This window comes from Hypanus sabinus, chromosome 10, assembly GCF_030144855.1.
Source record: "Hypanus sabinus isolate sHypSab1 chromosome 10, sHypSab1.hap1, whole genome shotgun sequence".
Classification (NCBI taxonomy): Eukaryota; Metazoa; Chordata; class Chondrichthyes; order Myliobatiformes; family Dasyatidae; genus Hypanus; species Hypanus sabinus.
Genome location: NC_082715.1, coordinates 142,629,375 through 142,652,809, shown reverse-complemented (window position 1 = coordinate 142,652,809; position 23,435 = coordinate 142,629,375). Strand labels below are relative to the sequence as shown.

The following is a 23,435-nucleotide window of genomic DNA, read 5'->3' as shown; positions in this document are numbered from 1 at the left end:
CACCACAGGAGATCCTTTCTCCCTGTGGCTATCAGACTCTACAACCCCTCCTCCATAAGTATATGGTTTCATTGCACATCTGTATCTTGCACTATTACTTTTTAATGCAGTTTGTATTTTTTCATACCTCAGTGCCTACATTTCATATTTTACAGTAATACTTCTGACTGAGCAACCTTGCGATAATAATTTCCTTTGGGATAAATAAAGTTTTATCTTATCATATCTTATTCATGTACTTATCCAAACTTCTCTTAAGATATGAACCCATATTTCCAGTGGCAGCTCATTCTACACTCTTAATGCCCCGAGTGAAAAAGTTGCCAACGCTCCACTTAAACATTTCACCTTTCACCTTTAACCTAAAACTTGTAGTTCTAGTCTCACTCAACCTCAGTGGAAAAAGCCTCTTGCATTTCTGAGGGGTATAGATTGGGTAATTTTATATACCTTTATAAAATCTCCCTTCATTCTCCTCGGAATAACATCCCAACCTATTCATCCCAACCGAGATGAAGTGTCTCGGCCTGAAACGTCGACAGTGCTTCTCCTTATAGATGCTGCCTGGGCTGCTGTGTTCCACCAGCATTTTGTGTGTGTTGTTTGAATTTCCAGCATCTGCAGACTTCCTCGTGTTTGATCCCAACCTATTCAACCTTTCCCTAAAACTCAGGTCCTCAAGTCCCAACAAGACCCTTGTAAAGTTTCTCTGCACTCTTTCAAATCTTATTTCAACTCCTTCCTGTAGGTAGGTGGCCAGAACTGCACACGATACTCCAAATGGGGCCTCACCAATGTCAACTGAGCTTCAATGTAGAAAGTCCAAATAAACATCAGCCTCTGCATTTTCATCTATTCCCTCTGTTTTTGTTTGAAGTTTCTGTAAACCTCTGTCTAAATAACCCGTTAAAAACACTTGTAATTCAAATATTTTTGTTTCATTCCTTATTATAGCCCCCAGGTTATTTAAAATGAATTGCAAAACTGATTGCCAACAATTGTCTGGCCTCTCGCCATCTTTTATTCCAGAGGTCTGATATTGCAAGAGGCCTGGATAGAGGTAAATGCGAAGGAGTGACTTTGTGAATCAGTTTAAACTGACAGGCGGGTTAGCTGGGAGAAGGGGAAAATGTTCTTTCAGCCACCAGTCAGGATGTGTCTGGAACTCTGACAGTACAGGCAGAAATCTCTTCACACATCACTGGGATGGGACGGGCTTGGTCACAAAGGCCTCTCCAGCATTTTTAAATTTTCTAGGTTTCGAAGATCTCCTTTCCTTATGTGCTCAGGAACATTTTCCCCTTGCTACAAGATTTAAGAGAATGAGTTCCGTCTAGCTTTTTGTAATAATAATCCAGTTGGCTCCCTTCCCTTGATATTTCCCTATTCTCATTACTTTATCTCTCCCCTCAAGATCACAGCACATAGGAGCAGAATGAGGCCATGTTGGACATTGAGACTACTCTCCCGTTTCATCGTGTCTGATTTATTTCCCCTCCCAATCCCATTCTCCTGCCTTCACCCCATAACCTTAGATGCCCTTACTAATCAAGAAGCTGTCAACCTCTGCTTTAAATATAGCCAATAACTATAGCCATTATATAAAGCAAATATAACTATTGCAAATATAGCCAATACCACAGTCCCTGGGCAATGAATTCCACAGATTCATCACCCTTTGGCTAAAGAAATTCATAGAACATAGGTTAAAGGTGAAGCAAAACTTGCTGGTAGCAAAGAAAGCAAACAAAACTATAAATCACTGTACTAATCACACTTTTTCTCGGATACGATCAGCGCAATCAATGTCCATTTCAGAGCTGGGGTTTTGGATCACCTGTGTGACCCGGCATTTTTGTGGTGTGAACTGAAGTCTTGAAGATGAAAGAGAACTGGGACGTCGTGTCTATGGGCCTAATCGAAGCAGTGGGACCTGGGCCTGAGAGCAGGGAACGAGCCAGCGTTTGGCCATTGCTGGAGAGGACTTGGAGGTGATTTGATGCAGCAGAACTGAGGGGAGGCAAGATCAAAGTGGCAGCGCCTGGGCTCAAGAGCAAGGAAAGCCCTGAGGTTCAACCAATTTAAGTGCCAGGCTGAATTCGAAAGGTCGGGCACAGGTCTAATTGGGGCAGCGGTGCCCAGGCCCAAGAGCATATCAAAATGCCAGAAGACAGGTCTGAGAGCAAGGTTCGGACAATTTAAGCACCAGTCCAGATTGAAGTGGCCAGAGTGTCAGTGCCGGAGGTGAGAGATAAGCAGGTACAGCTCGCTACTCTGCAAGGTTCACTCATCTCTGCAATGAACTGAGGCTGTGGCCTGCAAATAATGGGCTCTTGAATTGGCTGCAGGGGTCATGGCTGTGAACTCACTTTTGTGCACTTCAGTCTTGAATGGTATTTTCTTACTTTTGTTGTTTGCATGATTTGATGTTTTTTTTTGTACGTTGGTTGGGTGTTTGATGGTCATTTTTTCATGGGTTCTATTGGGTTTCTTTGCTTTGTGGCTGCCTGTAAGGAGACAAATCTCAAGGTTGTATTTGTATACATACTTAAATAATATGTAATACCCTGGTTTAAGACCATACATTATTTTATTAAATACAGTTATGCTGTTGGGTATTTTATTCTTTTGTAAATTTTCTCACGATGTATTAAATGTTCCTTTAATTTCATTATACAATCGAATATTTCATTTTGCTGCTTAAAATTAAAATTCAGTTGATTGATCAGTCAGACTTGTTAAATTAGTCAATAGTATTTGTCTTGTTAACAATTTTTTTCTGGCGAGAGCGTGGAATTGAAGAAGGAGAAAGAGGGAAATGGAAACAGACAACGAGCATCGCAGAAGAACATGGTGAAATGTTCACAGAAGTCATTTGGAAGGACAGGTATTGCTGTCAGAAAATCCTTCTGTTACTTTGGTTTCACGCAGAATGGGCAGATAATTTTTAGCTGGTTAGCACATGATCTTGCAGAGAATTCGATGCCTTGTCCCTTGAATGGCGCATGGAGATTTATTTGTGTTTCGTTCAGACTGGTTCTTCAGTGCAAAACCATTTCAGTACCATGAGTAAATGAAGTGAGGCAAACTGGATTGATTATACAACAATGAGATCCAACAATTACATGCACAATATGGTGGCCCTTTTCCTTTTTTTTTTGCTTACTATAGTTTAAAATATTTTGTCAATACAATTTTCAATCTAACTTTTTACTGGTGTAAGTTAATTCTTGCTTTCTGGCAAACAGTAAATTTGCTTGGGTGTGTCAGTATTCGTAATTAACAATCCTACTTTTCCTTAAAGGAAACTTCAAACTTTTATGTTTTGTATTTACCCAAATCATATTTACGCTAGACATGTTTATTTATTGGAAATGGTCTTTTCATCATTATTCCCCATGCATTGTTGCTGTTAGGTTGAATTCACAGTAAAAGATGATTCATTACAAGCTTACAGTGAGAGGGTTACAAATAAATAATAATACTTAAATAAAAATCTACTTATAACTTTGAACACAACAGAATAGAGGCCCTTTGGCCCACAATGTTGTGTGACCTTTTAAGCTACTCCAAATCAATCTAACCATATATAGAAATTCCTCATCTCTATTCTAAAGGAACATCCTTCTATTCTGAGACCATGTCCCCTTGATCTTGGTCTTTCTCACTATTGGAAACATCCTCTCCACATCCGGCACCTGCACCCATCATCCTTGCAAGGAGTAAATCATAAATATTTGATGGAAGAAAGTATTTCTCTTACTTTTCATCTAGATGTGATTTAGCTCAAATCTACGCCTTTCGTTTCTTGATTCTCTATCAACGGGAATAGTTTACTATTACTTAGAACAGTAAACTAAATGCCCTTCGACCCACAATGTTGTACTAGTCTTACAACCTACTCTGAAATTAATGTAACCCTTTGCTCCATTGTCCTTTCTTCCATGTGCCCATCTCAGAATCTCCTAATGTCTCTGCACCTGCTACTACCCCAGCACTGTGTTCCATTCATCCACCACTCACTGTGTAAAAGGCCTACCTCTAACATTCCCCCTAAAGTTCAAAGATCAAAGTAAATTTCATTTTCTCACAGGCATACTCAATAAATCTATAGAATAATAACCACAACAGAATCAATGAAAGACTGCCCAACTAGGGCGTTCACCCAGCGTGCAGAAGACAACAAACTGTGCAAGTACAAAAAAAAGAAAGAATTAAAATAAATAATCAATAAATATCAAGAACATGAGATGAAGAGTCTTTGAAAGTGAGTCCATTGGTTGTGGGAACACTTCAATGATGGGTATGTGAAGTTGAGTGAAGTTATCTCTTTGGTTCAAGATCCTAAACCAGGTGGTGTAGGTCCTGAGGCTCCTGTACCTTCTTCCTGATGGCAGCAACAAGAAGAGAGTGGGTGGTGGGGGCTCTCTGATGATGGATGCTGCTTTCTTGGGACAGCGTCTCGTGTAGATGTGCTCAGTAGTGTGGATGGCTTTACACTTGATGTACTGGGCTGCATCCAGCACTTTTTCTGGGATGTTCCGTTCAAGGGCATACCAGGCTGTGATGCAGCCAGTCAATATTCTCTCCACCACACATCTATAGAAGTCTGTCAAAGTTTTAGATGTCATGCCGAATCCCCACAAACTCCTAAGGAAGTAGAGGTGCTGTAGTGCTTTGTTCGTGATTGCACTTTTCCTCGGATCATCTTAAAATTATGCCCCCTTGTTTTAGCCATTTCCATCCTGGGAAAAAGTCCATAATATCTATGCCTCCTTAACCTGTCAAGTCACCTCTCATTCTGTTCCTTGCACTAGTTTAGGCACCACAGTCATCCAGATGGTAGAGCTGCAGCCTATCAGTGAAACGGCTCAATCCTGACCTCTGGCGCTGTCTGTGTGGAGTTTGCATGCTCTCCTTGAGTTTTCTCCCACATGTCAGTCGGTTAATTGGCTGCTGCAAATTTTGCCCCCTGCATGCAGCTGAGTGGTAGAATCTGGAGGGAGGGTTGAAGGGAATGTGGACAGCTCACCATAGGATCAGTGTAAGTGAGCGTTGGATAGTCAGCAGGGATTCAATGGGCTGAAAGGTCTGTTTCCAATCTGATCTGATGAGAACAGTTTCACATCTCTGGCGAAGTCCCACTATACTAAATCTTCTCTGCATGCACTCTTAAGGTCATCGCTACTTCCAGTAATGAGGCAACCAGAATCAAAGAGTAATACTGTAACAACAGTTCAGTGAGTGCTTCAGTTAACGAGCTTTCTCCTAGCTTCCCTCCTGATCCTTGGCTGCAGTACAGAAGATCCCTGTGACTTATCTATCCAAAACCATGAGCTCTTCTGGCCATCTCTTTGAGCCTGTAATCCAGTGATCAATCTCAATATCCACCACCTCACAAAAAACAAAACCTCTTTGGCTCTAATTGCCACCTAACACAAGGGCATCTGTTCCCAACTCCCACAAGCCCAATTTCTGACTTAGAAGTATGAGGCTATTATGAAAGTCATCAGTACATTTTACATTACCGATTTGTAGAGGTGAAGTTGAGCTGTGTCCACAATACTCTGCAGTACTTCGCCATCACCAGCAGTGCAGTTGCCTTAGCAAGCTATGAAATATCTGCATTAGACACTTTCTATGGTGCATCAATACAAATTGGTGTGGATCCAAGGGGACATGCCAAATTTCTGACAAAGTAGAGAAAACAGAAGTGCAGAGGAGGGCTGCTGGATTAATTGGATGGTTCTCTCAAGGAGCTAGCATTAACATAGAGGGCTGAAGAGCCTTCATCTGCAAAATGTGATTCCAAGTATATCCAACCTAGATCATAGAGTTCTCTGTTTTAAGAACGTTAGTAAACATTCATTCTGACAAGATCTTCAACCACCGAATCAACAATTGAGCGTAGGTCACCGCTAATTGACAGGAATTCCTCCACCTACTCTTTAGATTGGGTTTGCTTTGAATTCCTTTTACTGAAATACAGCTGTCTGGACGTGACTGGGTGGCTGCCTCCAAACACTGCATTGCAATGAATGCTGACGGTGGTGAGTTATCATATTCAGGGCTCTCCACCCCTCAACAGGAACGTAATCACGACAGGATTATCAAGTGATAATCTGCATTTGGCTCACAATAGAGGACAGAATTAAAGTCAATTGAATTACTACAAGCTTCTAAAGCAGAAAGGCCAGGGAATTCCACGACAGAGCAACAAAACCATTGCAGAATTTGCAGTGAGGATTTACTGATTAATGAGATACACAAGGATGGGCATTTCTGATCAAAAAGGAGTGCAGTTTTCTGCAGCAGGAATTTCACACGGAGACAACATTCCCAGAATGGCAGCAGGATACCTGCAAAGGGACAAGGATTTGAGCCATATGGATTTCTCTTTCCTGGGCGCAGGCAGATTGGAATGACTCACTTCTGAATACTAATTTCCTGTCAGCATGGACAAGATGTTTCTGTGCTTAGACCATAAGATGTAGGTGCACAATCAGACTATTCCACCCATCCAATCTGCTCCATAATTTCATCATGGCTGAGTTATTATCCCTTTCATCTCCATTCTCCTGCCTTCTCTCCATATCCTTTGACACCCTTTCTGATCAAGAAGCTATCAATTTCCTGTTTAGAGCCAAGGACTTGGGCTCCACAGCCATTTATGGCAATAAATCCCGACTCACCGCCCTCTGGCTAAAAGATTCCTCACCTCTGTTCTAAAGGGATGCCCTATATTCTGAGGCTGTGCCCTCTGATCCTAGACTCTCCCACTATTGGAAACACCCTCTCCACATCCACTCTATCCAGAACTCTCAATATCCAATAAGTTTCAATGAGATTCCCCCCCCCACCCCCGCATTCTTCTACACTCCAGCGAGTGCAGGCCCAGAGCCATTAAACGCTCCTGTGTTAACCCTTTCATTCCCAGGATCATTCTAAATGGGTCAAAGGGCCTGTGCTGCAGTACTCTGACTCTATAAACTAACGTAAAAAAACTTAAGACATGTTCAACGGGGGGACATGGTAGTGCAGTGGCTAGTGTGATGCGATTATAGTGCCAGCAACCCAGGCTCCATTCTGCCGCTGTCTGTAAGGGGTTTGTATGTCGTCCCCGTGTCCACATGGGTTTCCTCCTGGTGCTCGGGTTCCCTCCCACATTCCAAAGGCATACAGGTTAGTGGATGCATTGGTCACATGGGTGTAGTTGGGCAACACGGACTCGTTGGGCGGGAAGGGCCTGTCACCATGTTGTACCACTAAATGGCAACCAGTATTTTGAAGGTACCCTTAATCACCCTGGGTGAGATGGAGAATCATAATCTTTGTACCGAGCGTTACAATGTCAAGTACCAGAAGACATGCATTTCCACTGTGAGGATGAGGTTTAAAGGAGATAGCTGGGACAAGTTCCTTTTAAAAGAAAGCAGTGTGCTGGGTGCCATGGAAACAGATATGACAGTGTGTTTATGAGGCTGTTAGATAGATGCAAGTATACGTTCAGGGAATTGGGGGGGGGGGGTACATCACATGCTGGCAGAGGAGTTTTAGAGTAATCTTCGTGTACAGCACTGACATTGCGGGCCAAACACAACACTGAATTAAAATAGAACATGGTGTATGTTAAATTACCAAAACACATTCTAACAAATGAAGAGGAGCAGAGGAGAATGAGGGGAGATTTTACAGAAAATTATGAGCAGTGCAGATAGGATAAATGCAAGCAGGCTTTTCCCACTGAATTTGGGTGAGACTAGAACTAGGTGTCGTAGGTTAAGGGTGTCAGGTGAAGTATTTAAGGGGGACCCGAGGGCAAACTTCTTCACTCAGAGGGTGATGTGAATGTGGAGTGAGCTGCCAGTGGAAGTGCTGGATGCAGGTTTGATTGCATCATTCAAGGGCTATGATCCAAGTGTGCATGGATGCGACTCGGCAGGATAACAGTTCAGCATAGACTAGATGGGCCAAAGGGCCTGCTTCTGTGCTGTAGTGCTCTAGGACTCGGAAGATTTGTTCAAATGTAACCACAATCGTCATGAGAAATGTAACAGCCAACATGCACAGAGAGCTCACACACCACATTAATGCAGAATACCTGGTTATTTGTCGTGGAAATCGACCAAGCGAACACTTCTCCAGAAGCTGGTGAGGACTCCCAGTGCCATGGAATCAAAAGGGCAGTTGAGAGAACAGACCAGGCCTCAGTTTAACACATTAATGAGTAATGAGGCACTAAGAACTGAGCAGAGCTCCCCCACTCCAGCATTAAGGTGTGAGCCTGGTGAAGGTCTTTGGATTCTGGGGACATGACAGACTAATAGGCTAAGCTCTCAGGTCTGTAACCTCACACAATCAGCAATGCCCCCCTCCTGCATCACTGCCACAGCCCACCGCCCGCGGGGTGACCAGTGGGGAGGAAACAGCAGCTCACCTCTTTGCGGACTGCAGGTTGGCCAAGAGGCAGAGGGACGGTGAGAGGGCCTGTGACGGGGTTCATCTCGAATAACTGGGCGACAAAAGGTTCCCTCATCTGAGGGCTGCTCCCAGGGACACCCACGGAGGCAAACGTCCAGAGCTGCTGGTGTGTCATCAGCTGGGTGAAATCTGTTGGTCTATCAGCACGTGGAGATGTCCACGTAAGAATGCTGCCGACTGCCACAGTCTAGGCTGTGGGAGTACTTGCTGGGGGACGCACTGAAGCTTGGTGCAGCCACTGCACGGGCTGGTGGAGGGGTGGGGGGGGAGAACCATGATGGAGGGTTATGCTCCCACTGGAGAGGGAAGGGCAGGGTGGGGGGAGGAAGTTCCTCCTCTTTTGTAGTAGTATACAGTACATGAGTGGCAGTAATGGAATGGCATAGAAGGCCAAGTTTGTAAAGAACAAAAAGGCATCCGATGGTTTATGGGTCATAAATAATTTATAATTTTTATTATGAATAAAGCTTATTTTGTTTATTTTCTCCTTTTTTGCTGATAGATACCTGCACCTCAATTCATTTCATTTTGACCACAACTGCTGGTACAGTACGTAGTAAAAATGAGACGACGATTTTCAGGACCATGGTGCTACATGAAACAATATAAAAACTACACTGAACTACGTAAAAACAACACAGAAAAAAAAAATGACACTAGACTACAGACCTACCCAGGACTGCATAAAGTGCACAAAACAGTGCAGACATTACAATAAATAATAAAAAAGACAATAGGCACAGTAGAGAGCAGTAAGTTGGTGTCAGTCCAGGCTCTGGGTATTGAGGAGTCTGATAGCTTGGGGGAAGAAACTGTTACATAGTCTGGTCATGAGAGCCCGAATGCTTCGGCGCCTTTTCCCAGATGGCAGGAGGGTAAAGAGTTTGTATGAGGGGTGCGTGGGGTTCTTCGTAATGCTGTTTGCTTTGTGGATGCAGCGTGTAGTGTAAATGTCTGTAATGGCAGGCAGAGAGACCCCGATGATCTTCTCAGCTGACCTCACTATCCGCTGCAGGGTCTTGCGATCCGAGATGGTGCAATTTCCGAACCAGGCAGTGATGCAGCTGCTCAGGATGCTCCCGATACAACCCCTGTAGAATGTGATGGGTGAGAGATGGACTTTCCTCAGCCTTCACAGAAGGTAGAGACGCTGCTGGGCTTTCTTTGCTATGGAGCTGATGTTGAGGTGACATTCTCCACCAGGTGAACAAGAAATTTGGTGTTCTTAATGATCTCCACCGAGGAGCCGTCGATGTTCAGCGGAGTGAACCTCCTTCAGACTAGAGATCCCAAGTTTAATGTGAGACCCCCCTCACCTGGTTTCACCTATCAGCTGCTAGCCAATACCCTGTCCCCTCCCTGGCTTATGCCTCCTTCCTTTCCAATCCTGTCAAAGGGTCTCGGCCCAAAATGTCAACTGTTTATTCCTCTCCATAGGTGCTGCCTGGCCCGCTGAGTTCCTCCAGCATTTTGTGTGTGTTGCTCTGGATTTCCAGCATCTGCAGAATCTCTGGGGTTTAAGGTGGGGGGGGGGAATGATTTCAGAGGCTCAGGGCGTAATTTCTTCTCCCAGAGGGTCATCCATGCAGGGAATGAGCTGCCAGAAGAAGAGATCAAGGTAGGACCAATAACAAGATGTAAAAGAAATTTGAATTTCATATGGATTGTGGGTGGAAACCGGAGCACCCAGAGGAAACCGCACACATAGGAAGACATGTACAGATTTGCTTACAAAGGACGCCGGGAGCTGAACTCCGAACTCTGATATCCCAAGCTGTAATAGCATTAATCTAACGGTTATGCTACCCTGGTAGCACATGATTCTTTGACCTTTGCCCTATGACTCTACGGCCAACCTCTCCCACCGCTATCAAACAGGCAACTACCACTTCCATCACAACCTCCACTCTATCTGACACCTTCTGTCTGGTTCCCTGCCTTCCTCCAACCTCAAAACAAATTACCTACACATCACGAAACTCTACCCCGAGATTCATTTTCAAACTTATTATCAAGTACGTACATCACGAAATTCTACTCTGAGCCTCATTTTCTTGCAGGCATTCACAGTAGAACAAAGTAGTACAATAGAATGAATGACAAACTAAACACAAAGACTGAAACTGCAAATACAAAAACTACTTCAATATTACATAAATAAAGCTGAGAACGAGTTGTAGAGTCTTTAAAAGCGGGTTGTGTTCAGTATCAAGGGGAGTGAAGATTTCAGGAGTCTGACAGTTGAAGAGTAATAACTTCCTGAACCTTACGACTCAACACCGTACAGCTTATTCCCCACCCAGCCCACCCTCTCGACCCTCCCTTGACCACCGTCACCGCCAGGCCTGCGGAGCTCACTGCCTGATTTCCTGTGCTCGGGACCCGGGAGCACGACTTCAAACCGAGCCAACAGTAAGTGGATTACGGGCAGCCGCTGCGGCGAGTGGCATCGCTTAGTAAAGATTATTGCAAAGCTAATTTCACAAGACATAAAGGAATTGGATAATCTACCTTCTGCTGGTCTCACATAAAACCCAAAAGAAGTTAATGCCCGAGTTAAAATAACAGGGATACGAATTTAATACGAGCATATTGAATTGGGAACCAGAAGATCCAGCATAAATGCAAACTCTACAATCCCGATCAGATTTTATCCTCACTGGTCATTATTTTGTTTGTGTTGCTGAAGCTGACACGGAAAGCCGATTATGGGCTCCGTACATCCTTCCCCCCTGAATTCACGTTAACGATCATTCAAGCACCTTGCTCGCAGGTCTGGACAGTTCATTCCGTCCCTGGAGAGAGCCCAGGCTGCAGTGCGACTCCCGTCGAGCCCGGCAGGTTTAGCGAGCTCCCTGCCGACCGTCACACGGAAGGTAGCGAGTGAGAAATGGTGATGTCGGCGGGCTGCCCCTGCAGCAGACAGTCCAAGTACTGTACACGAAAAGGGTAACAGTTCTAATGAGAATCTCAGAAACCCGCAGCAAGGAAGAAATAAGAACAATTTGCATTTATATCGCATCTTTTATTACCATGGAACATATTACAGCCAATGAAATTTTTAAAAATTGTGTCATTTTGCAAACGGTTGCTGTAAAATGTATACAGTACGTGCCAATCGATTTAAACATGAAGTCAGAGAGTAACAACATGAAAACCGGCCCTTCGGCCCAACTGACCCATCCTGACTACGGTGCACACCAATTGCCTGGGTTTGACCCGTATCACTCCAAACCTCTCCGATCCATTTAATAATCTAAAGCAAGTTCCCACAATCAGATAATGAAGAGACTTTTCCCCACTGCAATGTTTGATGAAGGCAAAACAAGAAATAACTCAGCTTTGATGGGCAATAGTTAGATTCAGACACAGGATCCAAGTTTCAAAGTTTCATTAATCAGCATATTGGACACCACCTCTCAGTCTCCCCCTCTCATTCATCCACTCAGGGTCTGGAGAGTATTCAATAATTTAAACAAAGATAATTTATATATAAAACAGAACTTACAGTGCAAAGCGGAATTTCCTTGAGGTTTAGTGTACAAGTATAGACTATTTCTGGAAAGCCGTTCACTAGAGCCATTGCAGAGAACAGTAGGTCACATGAAACAATTCTTAAAGGGGTATACACCCAATATCGTATGTCCACGTGTATCACACTGACGTGGCCACCGTCCCTGGTCTTATCTGAAACTGTGCCTGATGTCCCACGAAGAACAGGATAATGACACCTCCAACAACGTAGAACCTGCAGGGAGAGTGACTGTTGACCCAAAACCACGTGACTCAGGGGAGAGCGAGAAGTCGTTTATTGCCTGCACACAGTTCAGTGCAGATACAGAAACGAGGAAAAAGCTGCTGGCAGCAGCATCACAGACAACACTCAGAACAGTTGATGAAAATGTGAGGGATTTCCTAACATTTACAGAGGTACCCACTTATTCACTCATCTATGCAAAACTGAAAGAGATTTGAACCAGAAACCTCCCACTCGGACAAGAGCTTCATCACCTCTCAACGTGGTGTCTACATTTCTAGCGACAATATTAGATTATAAAATTAGCTTTATTTGTCACAGGTACAGTGAAACAGAGTGAAATGCGTTGTTTGTATAAATAACCAACACTGTCCGTCTATGTGGAGGGGACGGCCTGTAAGAATTACTAAGCCTCGTGCCCACAACTTACTAACCCTAACCAGGATGGCTTTGGAAAGTGGGAGGAAACTGGAGCACCCAGAGGAAATCCACATAGTCACAGGGAGAACGTACAAACTCCTTACAGACCACGGCAGGAATTGAACCCCAATCACTGGCACTGTAAAGCAATATGTTATCTGCTATGCTACTGTGTCAACCAATTTGCTGGGATTGAGGTGGGAATAGGCGGGACAGACAGACAGACAGACTTTATTGATCCCAAGGGAAATTGGGTTTCGTTACAGCCGCACCAACCAAGAATAGTGTAGAAATATAGCAATATCAAACCATAAATAATTAAATAATAATAAGTTAATCATTCTAAGTGGAAATAAGTCCAAAATAAGAGACAAGTTTTTGGAATGGAAACGTTAAATTGAAAATATGAAATTGGTTTGAAAGTTGTATTCTTCTATTTGCGAGTCTGCACAGCACAAACAAAACTGTACAATTTACAACTTCCTGCTTCCCTGATTGGGTCAGACAGGGGAAATCTGCAAGGCTGATGTGCCCAAGACAGACAGGGGAAATCTGCAAGGCTGATGTGCCCAAGACAGACAGGGGAAATCTGCAAGGCTGATGTGCCCAAGACACAGAGCCCTCACGATGGAGACCCAGCGATTCTGGAAGCAGCAATTAACCTCATCTCAATAGACTCCTTTACTTTGCAAGATTACATGCTGCTCTCTAAATAGTATTGTCAATATGCATGTCAAGCGCATACATCATCAAATAAATTGTCTGCTTCCTTTTCAATAAATCAATGTCATCAAGTACCTTTGTTAGCTCGGTATCATGATTAATAGAAAGCCTTGGAAAGCAACTTAGAATGCGCAGTAGGAATATATGGTTTTTAAAGTGATCCCGAGCACCATTCCATTATTATGTTGATTAGACATTGCTGTAACTGACACCAATGAGACACCAATACAGAGCAGAGACTCTGTATTGTCTGATGTTATTTCCTGTACACAAAGTGTAGGGATAACAGAATAATTGTTAGATGCAGCACAAAAAACACAAAAGGTAAAGAACAAATAATAATAATTAAAATACACAATAATAAATATAAGATACCTTATATACATAAATTAACTGTTTGTCCATAAAATGATGTGAGGCTGTGCATCAGGTGACGTGAAATAATAAAGTAGTGGTGGAGTTAATTGGAGGAGGTGTTGATCAGCCTTACTGCTTAGGGAAAGTAACTGTTTCCGAGTCTGGTGTACTTGGATGCACATCCAGCCTCAGATGAAGCAGCTGATTTGACAGCTAGCATTAATTTACAGTGAAAACAGTGTTTACCACATAAAGGACAAACAGTGCACAGGAAGCAACAGTCTGAGCAGAATTTCACCACACAAGCAATGACTGGCAGGTAAATGCAAACGAATTATAGACTTCAATGGAATCCAGGTTACTTCAGTAATGTTATCACCAATATTATAGAACCTAGAACAGTACGGCACAATAGAGGCTCCTCAGCCCTCAATGCTGTGCCAAACTTTTAATCTTCTGTAAGATCAATCTAGCCGTCCCCTCCCACATGGTTCTCCATTCTCCTTCCATGCTTATTCAAAGTAAGTTTATCATCAAAGTACATGTAAGTCACAAATACAAACCCGAGATTCATCTTCTTGTGGGCATTTACAGTAAATAAAATAAACACAATAGAATCAATGAAAGATCTCACCCAACAAGACAGACAATTTGCAAAAGACAAAAAAATTATGCAAATACAAAAAGAAATAAATAATAATAATACATAAATAAGCAATAAACATTAAGAACATGAGATGAAGAGTCCTTGAAAGTAAGTGGGAACTGCCTCTGCCTCTATTCCTGACAGCAGATTCCACACCCCTTCCACTGTGTAAGCAAACTTACTTCTGACATTTCCCCCGTACTTACCTTAAAATTCTCCCCCTCAAATTGGCCATTTCTATCCTGGGAAAAAAGTCTCTGCCTGTCCACTCGATCTATGCCTCTTATCATCTTGTACACCTTTGTCAAGTTATCTCCCATCTTCCTTCACTCCAAAGAGAGAAGTCCAATCTATCTTGGACAAAGTTTGTCATATCCAGCTTTTCCTTCAATTTGTGAACAGCAAGCTCCCACACATGAGGTTTCAACAATGGATTGTTGGTATTAGTTAGAGGGGTTGGTATTAGTTAGAGGGGTAGATATGAACAAAAACACCTCCCTTATTCTTTATCTGCACAGTGCCAGGGATTCTCATTTGTGCTCCTGCATCTTCAGGGAGAACGTTGGTTTAATGTCAGTTTCAAAAGACAGTTCAGCACTCCCTCAATCTGGGTTTCATTACAGAGGAATGCAGCACAGAAACAAGCCCACTGGGTCCACACTGACCAGCATCCCCCCCACCTTTCTATTGTCAACTCTTCCATCAACATTCACCTCACACTTGATGTCAACCTGTCAATCATCAAGCCAAGCCACTCAGGGACATGCTAATATTTTGTGACAATATGTGCAGGATATGTGCTGTGTGTGACTATATAAACTCTGTTTTGTACCTTGGTCCTGGGGCATGATGCTTCCTTTAGCTACATACTTGTGTGTAGTTGAATGGCAATTAACTTGGACTTAAACTATTCCAGAGTCCATCAGTTACCTACACACAACAGGCAATTTACAATGGCCAATTAGCCCGCTAACCTGCTTGCCTTTGGGATCCCCAGCCTTGAGAACACCTTCAAAAGGTGATGCCTCAAAAAGGAAACATTGAATCATTAAGGACCCCCATTGCTACCATCAAGGAGGAGGTACAGGAGCCTAAAGGCACACTCAACTCTTCAGCATTTCCCCTCTGCCATTAAATTTGTGAATGGACTATGAACCCATGTATGATATTACAACTTTTCCATGATTATTTTTCCTCTTTTTCTGCACCAATTTGATTTTATATACAGCATATATATAAAAAATGCATCTATACACATACTGTATATATCTACACACACATATACTTATTGTAATTTATAGTTTTTATTATCATGTATAACTGTAGCAAAATAACAGATCTCATGACATATACCGGTGATGTTAAACCTGATTCTGGTTCTGAGGGAACTGGAACACCCTAAGAAACCCTTGTGGTTTCAGGGAGAACATGCAGACTCCACACAGACAGCAGCCAAGGTCAGGACAAAATCTGGATCACTAGATTAGTTTTTGAGCCAAACCCTTCCCAATCAGAGTGTTATCTACTGGAACAGCTTGTACGAGAGCCGACCAGGGACAAGACTATTCTGGATTTAGTGTTATGTATTGAACAGGATTTGATAAGTGATCTCGCAGTAAAGGAGCCATTAGGAGGTAGTGATCACAATATGATAAGTTTTTATCTGCAATTTGAGAAGGATAAGGGCAGCTCGGAGGTGTCAGTGTTGCAGTTGAACAGGGGAAACTATGGAGCCATGAGGGAGGAGCTGGCCAAACTTGACTGGACAGATAGCCTAGCAGAAAAGACAGTGGAACGGCAATGGCAGGTATTCTTGGGAATGATGCACAAGGTGCAAAATCAGTTCATCCCCCAGAGAAGGAAGGATTCAAAGGGGGGAAAGGGGCCACAGTGGTTGACAAAGGAAGTCAGAGATTGCATAGCATTAAAAAAAAGGAAGTATGACAGAGCTAAGGTGAGTGGGAGGACAGATGATTGGGAAGTTCTTAAGGAACAACAGAACTTAACTAAAAAGACAATACAGGCAGAAAAAATGAGGTATGAACGCAAGCTATCCAGGAATATAAAGGAAGATAGCAAAAGCCTTTTTAGGTATGTGAAGAGAAAGAAGGTAGTTAAGAACAATGTTGGGACCTTGAAGAATGAATTGGGTGAAATTGTTATGGGAAACAGAGAAATGGCAGAAGAATTTAATGAGTACTTTAGATCTGTTTTCACTAAGGAAGACACAAGCAATCTCCCAGATGTATGGATGGGCCAAGGACATAGGGTAACAGAGGAAATGAAACAGATTGACATTAGGAAGGAAACAGTGATGAGAAGACTGACGGGACTGAAGGCTGACAAATCCCCAGGCCCAGATGGTCTGCATCCTAGGGTACTAAAGGAGGTGGCCCTGGAAATTGCGGATGCATTGGTAATCATTTTCCAATGTTCCTTAGATTCAGGATCAGTTCCTGAGGATTGGAGAATGGCTAATGTTATCCCACATTTTAAGAAAGGAGGGAGGGAGAAAACAGAGAACTATCAACCTGTCAGCCTGACATCGGTGGTGGGGAAGATGCTAGACTCCATTACTAAAGATGAAATAGTGGCATATCTAGATAGCAGTGATAGGATTGGGCCGAGCTAGCATGGATTTACCAAGGGTAAATCATGCTTGAATAATCTGTTGGAGTTTTTCGAGGAAGTTAGATGGGGGAGATCCAGTGAATGTAGTGTACCTCGATTTTCAGAAGGCATTTGATAAGGTCCCACATAGGAGATTGGTGGGTTAAATCAAAGCTCATGGCAATGGGGGGAAGACATTGACATGGATAGAAAACTGGTTGGCAGATAGAAAGCAAAGGGTAACAGTGAATGGGTGTTTCTCAGAATGGCAGGTGGTGACTAGTGGGGTGCCACAGGGCTCAGTATTGGGACCACAGCTGTTTACAATTTATGTCAACGATTTGGATGAAGGCATTGAGAATAACATCAGCAAATTTGCTGATGATACTAAGCTGGGTGGCAGTGTGACATGTGATGAGGATGTTAGGAGAATTCAGGGTGACCTGGATAGGCTGGGTGAGTGGGCAGATACTTGGCAGATGACATTTAATGTGAATAAGTGTAAGGCTATCCACTTTGGGAGTAAGAACAGGAAGGCAGATTATTATCTGAACAGTGTAGAGTTAGGTAAGGGAGAAATACAAAGAGATCTAGGAGTCCTTGTTCATCAGTCACTGAAGGTGAATGAGCAAGTGCAGCAGGCAGTGAAGAAGGCTAATGGAATGTTGGCCTTTATTTAAAAAGGGAATTGAGTACAAGAACAATGAAATCCTCTTGCATTTGTACAGAGCCCTGGTGAGACCACACCTGGAGTATAGTGTACAGTTTTGGTCTCCAGGGTTAAGGAAGGACATCCTGGTTGTAGAGGAAGTGCAGCATAGATTCATGAGGTTAATTCCTGGGATGACTGGACTGTCTTACGCAGAGAGGTTAGAGAGACTGGGCTTGTACACGCTGGAATTAAGGAGATTGAGAGGGGATCTGATTGCAACATATAAGATTATTAAGGGATTGGACAAGATAGAGGCAGGAAATATGTTCCAGATACTGGGAGAGTCCAGTACCAGAGGGCATGTTTTGAGAATAAGGGGTAGGTCAATTAGGACAGAGTTAAGGAAAAACTTCTTCTCCCAGAGAGTTGTGGGGTCTGGAATGCACTGCCTCTGGATGCTTTCAAGAAGGACCTAGATAGGTATCTTATGGATAGGGGAATCAAGGGATATGGGGACAAGGCAGGAACTGGGTATTGATAGTAGTTGATCAGCCATGATCTCAAAATGGTGGTGCAGGCTCGAAGGGCTGAATGGTGTACTTCTGCACCTATTGTCTATTGTCTATTGAATGGCCAGCCAATATCTTCACAGTGTGGACTCAGAGACAAACACCCTCCATTGCTGTAACCATTCACAGTGTGGACTCAGAGACAAACACCCTCCATTCCTGTAACCAGGGCATCAAAGGTTACAGGGAGAATGGGGTTGAGAGGGATAATAAATCAGCCATGATGGAACGACAGAACAGACCCAATGAGTCGAATGGTCTAATTCTGCTCCCATGTCATATGCTTGCTCAGAAACAGCCAAGCTTGGATGATTCATACCAAAATGCAATATATCATTGCTGCCTGGCCTCAGGTTGTCAGTGCAAAGTCGTTATGTTATTTATAAAAGGAGACGATGAGGTGTTGACCTCTTTTCTAACATTGCGAACTCCAGGGCCAATGAGCAAAGTATCTCCTGCTCCACCCAGGGTTTTGCACGCTTGTGAGGCTGGAATCTGGTGACGGAAGAGTACCCCTGGAGGAGGTTTGGAACCCAGGGCAAAGGTGACAGCCACAGTGGGGCAATTGTACACACAAGAGATTCTGCAGATGCTGCAAATCCAGAGCAACATCCTTAAAATGCTGCAGGCACTAAACAGGTCAGGCAGCACCGATGGAGGGGGATAGGCAGTCAATGTTCCAGGCCAAGATTCTTCATCAGGACTGGAAGGAAGGGGGCAAAAGTCTGAATAAAAAGGCGGGGGAGGGGAAGGAGTACAAACTGGCAGGTGATAGATGAAGACAGGTGAGGGGTGGGTGGGTGAAGGATGGGGGGATGAAATACGAAGTCGGGAGGGATAGGTGGAAGACGTAAAAGGAAAAATCTGATAGCAGAGTAGAGTAGACCATGAGAGAAAGAAGAGGATTTGCACCAGTGGGGCAATCAGTTGTGGTTTCTGGTGGATGTGCATCTTGTCAGACTGAGGGAACAGTGGAGATATAGAGACCCAGCTGGTAATCTCAAGGGCAAGATGATGTTCCTGGAACTGGAGGATTGAGTAATGAGGCTGGGCTCCACCCACCCCTGTGTTCTGGAAGCTTCTAACGTCATGAGAGGCAGAGGTGAGTTGAAAGGTCATGGTCTTTTTCCACCAGGCTAAGGGAGTGGAATGCAAAACTGGAGCGGGTACGAGGGGAAAGATTGCAAGGGACCCGAGGGGTAACGTTTTAAGCACAGTGTGGTGGGTGTATGGAACAAGCTGCAGAGTCAGGTGCAAGTGCAATAGTTAGGGGGCATTTTGACAGTTACCATGGATAGGGAAGGTTTAGAGATGAGGAGCCGAATGCAGGCAGACACCTTGTTCACCAAGGACACGGAGGGCCGAGGGGCCCATTTCTGTGCTTCATGACGCCATATCCCGACCCGAATACGTTGTGAAACGGAATTCAGTTCCAGTTTAGAAACAAGAGCCCGTGGAAGTGAAAGGGATCACATCACCAAGCCAGTCACTGGAAAAGCAAATGCCCTGTTGGGAAGCGAATGTACTACTGGTCTACTCCGGGTTTACAAACGGCTCCAGCCTGCTCCAACAGCATCTTCTCGGGATCGCAGGAGTTCGTCCATTAACCTTGAACTCTAAACAAAGCAAACCCTCCATTCCGACCAAAGGGGTCTGAAGCAGAGCAGAATTGTCTTTAACTGTCCACGGGTGGAGGATCGGGTCAGTCAGGGGGCAATTGGATTGACGGCTCGCAAGCATGCCGTTCTTTGCTGAAACCGTTCTAGCATTAAGTTTCATGTTGTAAACGGAAGGGGCCGCGGACGCACATTCAATCCAACTTTCACGGAGGGAACTGGAATAACTAAAGAAAACGCAGATTTGCAGGCGGCAGGGGAAGAGTTAAGGACGTGGGATGAACCGGATTGCTGCGAGACTGCGGCGTTCGGCACGGTTGCCTTCAAACCCTGCGAGTTTCGGTCCCGCTTCAGGCTGACCCTCTGGAAGGGGAGGGAAACGCCGTCGAAGCATCTGCCTCCGGAGGGAGGGCTTGGTAAACCGAGCCCTTGAAATCTCTCTAAAATGGACAGCAAACATCCCGCGGTACCAATTCCTTCATATGTCACTTCTGAGCGAAAGGCATTTCTCAGGTGCAGCCCGCTCTCTGAAACCTCCTCATCACACAAACAACCTCAGTTCTGTTGTATTGGGGAACCCCGCCGTCAACCGCTGTAAACGGTACACGGTCCTCACTGAGACGTTCAAACCCACGTCCCAGCCCGGAATTGCAATACTTAACTCTTTCAAATAATTACGCCCCTCCTGATTACAAGCTTTGTTAATTGCGCGGGAGGAAATAACAACCGTTTAATTACCAGTCCCCAGCAATACGTCTAGAAAAGCAACTGCGGGGAGATCCCGATCAAAGGCTCGCAGTCTCAAATTCGCCGTAAAATTAAAACGTGCCCCGGTTTAAAATGTTGCATTTCACGGGCTATTAGGAGAGAGTGCAGTCTCGCCCAGAGCGTTATTCGCGAGAAAAAGCGACGCCATTCATAATTACAAGCAGCTTATTTCGCAAAGTACAAGAAGATGCAGCGGCGATTCTCTCTCTCTGTCTTTCTCTCTTTCTCTCTTTCTCTCTCTCTCTCTCTCTCTCTCTCTCTCTCTCTCTCTCTAGCATTGAGAAAAAAAATCCCAGACACAGCACAGAAATGTGTGTGTGTGTGTGTGTGTACACGCGCCACTTTATAATCACTGAATGTGTGCCACTGTACTTGTGAATATATATATTTAAAAGTCAGAGTATGAAATGTTTGACAATGCAGATGTCAAAAAGTGTCAGCGAGGATTCTCATTTGTTCCAAGTTTTTAATCGGACTCTCCGGCCCTCTGTAATGACAGATTAACTGACAGACAGCCTGTTTTACGCGCTGTTGCATCCCAGAGTATTGTTTAATTATAACAAGGCTCCTGCACCTTAAACCAGAGATGTTTATTCACAATTAAGTTGGAAAGTAAAACGCTTTCCCCGCGTGTTTAGCCAAGATGTAAGGTTTGCTGCATCTGAACTCGTGTTGCAAAAAATAACATACCCACGCTTTATGGACCCCCTCCCCGTCATACGTTGCTCCCTCCCCAAGACTCAGACTATCTGCATTCCTCCACCACAGGCGCGTTCAGCCCGTCGTCCGCCAACCACCGTGCCTTTTACCCTCTCTCCCCTCTCCCACCCTAACCCATTGGCCGGGGACTGAGCCACGCCGTCCATTCTAACTGCAGCACCCATTCAATATATCCCGCGGGAGCACCCACGGAACAGGCGGAGTTTCCAGCAAAAAAGACACTGCTGTAAATAAAGAGCAAATCTTTCGATTTCCTCCAAAAGAACAAAGTTAAAAGTAGCACATAGTTGGAGAGAACTGAGAAGGAAAAGCCCGTCTCCAATAAGTATTCACACATTTCGGGTTGCCTGCGCTGGACTGAGTACGGGCGGGAAGGGGGACATTAACCTGAGAGACGATCGAAACGAGAGTGGGTTTCGCAACGCGGAATGTCGCTCCACCCGGCGAATTTAATTTGCCCCTCAGCTCACGGGGGCGGCTGCCCCTCTCTACCTGGCACGGGTCTGGGATCGGCCGGACCAGCAGTCCGCCTCTCCTACCTGCTCGGTGGGACAGGGAGCCGCATCGGAAGGAACCCCGGCGTCGCCGCAGCCTCGGGATGTTCGGCTCTCTTCTCCCGCGGTGTTCTCCCCTCTTCTCTACCGAGGAGGGGTGGAAGCCAGGCACTAACTCCACGTACAATCACACCAACTCGGGTAGCAAGAACTCCGCGCTCCCAACCTCAAAGGGCTTTGGGTCTCAATTCTCATGAAGAGGCGCAGCATTAAGGCTAATTTTGAAATTTAAGGTGACAAGTATAGGCCAACCGGCAGATGAACTATACATTATTGTTTTTTTTCTCTCTCTCTATCCTCGCTCCTGCCCCTCTCTTCTCCTCCTGTTATCTGGAGTCTGAATTTAAACGCAACCCCCTCTCCGCTCTCAGCCAGCACGCAGGCGTTGTAAGCACAGCCACGCCGCTTAAAGCGGATCACCTTCCAACCGCTCATCCGTCTCCCCTTCTCCATCACCAAAATAAAATGTTTAATTTTCTGTCTCTATTCACCGCCCAATAATCCCCCATATCGTACCTATCTCTAATAACGGCGGCAGAGCTGTGGGGTAAAGAGAGAAACACGCAGTGACACGGACAGAAAGCAAGCTGGAGGAATTCGGCAGCTGCTTTGGAAAAGAGTGCAATCGACGTTTCAATCAGTTCTGTTGAAGGGTGTCGGCCCGAAACGTCGACTGTACGCTTTCCCCGGCCCGCTGAGTTCCTCCAGCACTTCGCGGGTTTGCTCGGATTTCCAGCATCTCCCGTTTGTAACACACAAATGTTGGTCAAACGGCAGTCTGTGGAGAGCAATGCACAGTCGACCCTTCGGCAGAACTGGGAAAGTGAGGGCGAAGGACCCAGGACACGGAGGGCTTCTCTCCATAGACGCTGCCTGACCTGCCGGTTTGCCGCAGCGTTTTGTGTGTGTTACTCCGGATTTCCAGCACCTGCCGAACCTCTTGTACTTCACCGAGACACGGAAGTGGTTTCCCCTCTCGGGGCAGAACCCGGAACATTTCGAAATGGGGACCAGACTGAGGTGTGAGTGGCCACATTGAAACAAGATCAATCAGGTAGTGACCGGGTAATTCTGTCTCAAAGAGAATCGGCCAGGGACAGGCGAGGGGTTCAGTTCCACAAGAGCACGGGGTGAGGGGCTGTCTGCCTGGACTCATCGCCTCCTCTCACGGCCTGCACCCGTTCCCAGGGCCATTTCTGGACCTGAGGTTCAACGGAACGGGTGGGGCTTTCATCCAAATTCAGCGATAAAGAATTTGGTAAATGTATAGAGGAGAAGAGTTTGAAGATTGGTTACTGTAATTTCCAGTTCACAAGTGTAAAGGAGAAGACAATAACTGTTACTCCGGATCCGATGCAGCATATACAAATACAATAAGATAGATAACACAATAATGATAAAAACACACGATAAATATAAACATGTAAGATAGCTTATGTACATAGATTGATTTTACCTCCAGAAAGTGGCATAATGTGACAGCGTCTGTACATAAGGTGACTGACAGGAAATGATAAAGTAGTGGTGTTTGGGGGGGTGGAGGGGTGGGTTAGTGGGTGGAG

At 44.7% G+C, this 23,435-nt stretch overlaps 1 protein-coding gene across 5 annotated transcripts in view; it reads right to left on the bottom strand.

Annotated features, from left to right (window-relative positions):
* LOC132401189 (sialate:O-sulfotransferase 2-like) overlaps positions 1-23,296 on the bottom strand; it is a 764,445-nt gene extending 741,149 nt beyond the window's left edge. For 3 of the 5 annotated variants that reach the window (XR_009514517.1, XM_059983170.1, XM_059983171.1), the window contains exon 1: positions 21,859-22,371. The gene's annotated coding sequence lies outside the window, so the exon portion shown is untranslated. Of the gene's footprint in view, positions 1-21,858; positions 22,373-22,751 lie in introns of those variants that run through there. The other 2 variants (XR_009514518.1, XM_059983172.1) reach the window with 2 other exon arrangements.
* Between the last annotated feature and the right edge of the window lie 139 nt (positions 23,297-23,435).